Below are 4,491 nucleotides of genomic sequence, written 5' to 3'. Positions count from 1 at the left end.
TGCCTAACATCATTAACAATGGAACCGTCATCTCAGGTAAGTGAAGTGGTCCATCTCTGTCATCTTAGCTTCTCACCTGCCCCCTCCCTACCCTCACCTGCCCCCTCCCTACCCCCAACTCCCACTGCTAGACACACACACACACACACACACACACACACACACACACACACACACACACACACACATTAGCACACAAACACACACACGTTCAGCAGCATAAAGTTGCATAAAATGGAACAGCTTTTGGAAAGTAGAAGTATCTCAGATGTGAACTCAAGTCCAGTAATTGAGTAAATATACTTACTTACGTTTTTAACAAATTAAAAAGAACCATTTTTGCTGCAGAGGTTTGTTGTAACAGTGTTGATGACACATGTTCACATCCAGACATTAAAGATTAATTACTCCATGTTCTAAATTTGTCTGGTAAACAGAAGGTCTACAGGTAACACTCGCTGATAATGCAGCAATATTAAAGGGCATGTGAATCTTTAATTCATGGTTTTAATGAGGGTTACTAACACTTTACAGATCATTAAGAACCATTAAGCTTGACATTTAATTCACGAGGCTTGAACTGAAAGTGGTAACAAATAACAAGTTAATCTATTTGGGAAATCTTTACATTTTGACTGAAGCAGTTCCCTTCCAGAAGACGTAATAATGTGATGCTGCTATCGGAGCTTTCACACCGGCCTTGTTTTGTTCGGACGTTTAGACTTTTCAGTTTGGTTTGAAACAAAAGAAAAGGCGTGAAAGTTTCCCAAGTGAATATATTGGTCTACATATAATTTTGATCCTTAATCGGTGACAGTTGTCAGCGACATTAATGGGAAATAAATGTATTTTAGAAGATTTCATTTGGTGTTTGTTTGTCCTGCCACAGACACCCAGAGTATATTAGCAGTTTTATGTCATTAATTCTTTATGCGTAAGGAGAAACCAGACAGCCGCAACACACACACAAACACACACACATACACACACACACACACAGAAACACACACACACACACACACACACCACAGTGCTCTGTAGGTCTTTACTTAATGAGCTTCAAATGCAGCTCTCCCCTACTGTGCTGAACAGGGAGAGAAAGATGGACGCATTAGAGAGGAAACGAGGGAGGAGGAGGAGAGCAAAAGAGCGAGGGAGGGAGGGAGAGGTGGAGACAGAGAGGAGATGAGGAGAATGAGAATAGAAGAAGAGAGAGAAGTGGGAAGGAAAGAGGGAGAATGTGACGTGTGAAGTGTCGGGATGACTTATCGCTGTATTTATGTTTGTTGTCTTTATGTTGTGTTATTGTGAGCTGTTAAAAGGATTCTCTCTCTCTCTCTCTCTCTCTCTCCGGAATCTCAACTTCTCCCATGAATCTGGAAGTGAAAGTGAAGAACGCTGCACATTAAAGTTCCCGTCACCACTTTTTAACAAATACATTTTCACAAGCTGCTGCAAAAAATCCTGGCGTAAATGTGCCACGGCCAATTTAACATCTTGATTTCACACCAATTTAAACCCATGTTTAAATACAATGAAAATCCTGGTTTCATCTCTAAATGATACAGCTCTTTACACCCGGTGACACCTGAGTATTTCACCTCTCAAACTTTATAACCCTGGTTTATGTGAGTGATTCTCACAGAGTTCTTCTTCTTCAGTCTTTATTTCATCCAGCATTTACTTCTGACACTTTGTTTTTCACTTAACTGACACTAAAAGTCTCTCCATCAATTTCCCCCTAATGTGGCACCGCCACGGCGCCGCTGTGTCATTGCAACAACACTCTGTGTTATTATTAAAAATAGCTTGTGCTGTGCTAAAATGTTTTTCCATTAACATATGCTGAAATATTATACTCCCACTGCTTTGAGCTGAAGTCTGTGGGCATACGTTTCTGTTTAATGTCACCTGAACTAGAAACTGCTTTGAGACCAGGTCTGAACATGTTAGTACCAGGTCTGAACATGTTAGTACCAGGTCTGAACATGTTAGTACCAATTCTGAACATGTTAGTACCAGGTCTGAACGTGTGAGTACCAGGTTTGAACATGTTAGTGCCAGGTCTCAACTTGTTAGTACCAGGTCTGAATGTGTGAGTACCAAGTCTAAACATGTTAGTACCATATCTGAATGTGTTAGTACCAGATCTCAACATGTTAGTACCAGGTCTGAACATAGTGAAACATTTAGCTGGTGTGTAGTTTGAGGATGTAATGCCGTTGTGTGTACTCAATTTGTAAAGTAGCCACTCTTCATCTAAGTGGACAATAATTGAGACCTTTAGTAAAACACCATCTCTGCACAAACTGAAGCTGTGGATGCAGTTGTATAGTTTATTATTGATGATTGACAATTGACTGAAATAATTGACAGGCATGATTTTTAAATAATATGCCATGAAATTTCTGTTAATATTTAAACCATTCAGCTTCACACAGACAGATAATTTGCTTCAAAGATAAATTTGAGTCAATCTGGAGGCATAGAGGATTTTAATATTACATAAATAAACATAACATCTGAAAAATGAAATAATAATATAATGAATAATTTCATAATGTATAATAAAACTGCTCTGAGAACTGATAATGAGGTAAAAATATATGTATATAAAAAGTATTTATCATATCTTTAAAACATTGTAAGTAAATGCAACAATATATTTTAATTAATTGAAGATATCATTTGTCTGTATTTTGTCATCATTATTTATTACATTATGTCTTAACTTAATTAATATCATAACTTTAACAGAAAAAAAAATTAAGCGTCCATTCAGGCAAATAATAAGCAGCTGAATTCACTTGTTTTTTAATGACGACAGATACAAATATAAAAAATGATCCAAGATTTTAATTATATGACAATTTTTTGCATATTTGTGTTTAAAAAAAATATTTTTACGTCTGAAAATGTTTTTTATCTCTTGAGATTAGAGCAGCTATTTTCTGAGCACTTGAGCTACTGTGGCAGCATTGACATGTTCTAACACACATGTGGTTTGTGTGTGTCACTACCTTCGTCTGTTATATGCTCTTTCCCTCTGTTTTCTTTGATGCTGCACACACATACACACACACACACACACACACACTAACATGCTCACACCCCCCCCCCCCCTGTCCTGTGGTCTCTGTGCTGGTCCTGGCTCCAGCTCCAATTACCTGGTGGCTACGGCAGCAGGACCCTAAATGGGTTGTAGCACCGAACAGGCATGTCTGCAATGGTTCACCCAGTGGGAGAGGAGGAAGAGGAGGAGAGAGTGAGGAGAGGAAGATGGAGAAGAAAAAGAAGAAAAAGAAGAAGAGGAGAAAACTGGGCTAGAAAGAGGATGAGGATGCTTGAGAGATGCAAGGGGATGAAAAACAGGAGGGTGAGACTGGAAAAGAGGAAAGAATTGTAAGATAAAAAAAGAGGAGGAGGAGGAGGAGGTATAGAGAAGATTCAGACACAGGACAAAGGAAGAAGAGCAGAGCGAAGAGGGAGGACGTACGCAGGCCTTTAGAAAATTCAAGAGGAGGAGAAGAAAGCAGACGACAAGAAGCAGCTTGAGGAAGAGAAACAATGAGAATTCATCCCCGTTTTCTACATGTACTTAACAGTACAATTAAAACATGTTAATACATGTATGTTAATTTCTCTCATCCCTGATTGTTCCCTCTTGTCCCACAGCCTTCACGCGATTAATCTCATATCAAGTCATATCTTCACCGTTCAGCCCGATTCTCTCCTGCCTTTTCCTCTAATACCTCTTTTCTCGTCCCGTCCCTCTTGTCTGTTCACAGCTTGTGAGGAGAAGGATAAGAGGAGAGAGGAGGAGGAGACAGAGGAGACAGAGGAGAAGGAAAGCGAGCAGGAGTGGGTGAAAATGAAAGGAAGCTGTCATTTCCTGCACAGCTTAAGAAATTAAACCACTGAAGCCTAATGCAAGATACAATTTGGGTGATTTACACGACACAGAGATAAAAGCAAATTTCCATTATTGGACTATTTTCGTATCCAAAATACCAGAAATGCAACATGAAATTTAAAACATCCTAAAAAACTGCTGGAAATGGAATTGTCTTAGTTAAACCACAGCAAAAGTTTACATGAAAAATCACTTCTGTTTTTAGTAATAATATATAATTCTTGAGAAGTTAGTTTTTTTTTCTAGTGTCTTGTCCAAGGAGCCGGGTATCGAACCACTGAAATACTCGTTAGTGGACGACTCCCTCTACCCCGGGTCTAGTGTACAAACAACATTAAATGCAGAAATATGAGGACATACTGTCATTAATGTTACAACAGTCATAGTGTATTTGAAATCATTAATTTGATCGTCATAGATACAGTTGCAATTTTATTGTCTGTGTGTGTTGTTTTTATTCTATTTATATATTTGTGCGTGCAATTTTATACATAGAATAGCAAAGACACACACTCACAGATGCAGTTTCATGTGTGTGTGTGTTCGTGTGTCTGTGTGTCTGGCCATTTGTACATCAT

This window comes from Limanda limanda, chromosome 8 (genome assembly GCF_963576545.1).
Source record: "Limanda limanda chromosome 8, fLimLim1.1, whole genome shotgun sequence".
Classification (NCBI taxonomy): Eukaryota; Metazoa; Chordata; class Actinopteri; order Pleuronectiformes; family Pleuronectidae; genus Limanda; species Limanda limanda.
The sequence above is the reverse complement of the archived record's forward strand: the minus strand, read 5'-3'. Positions refer to the sequence as shown.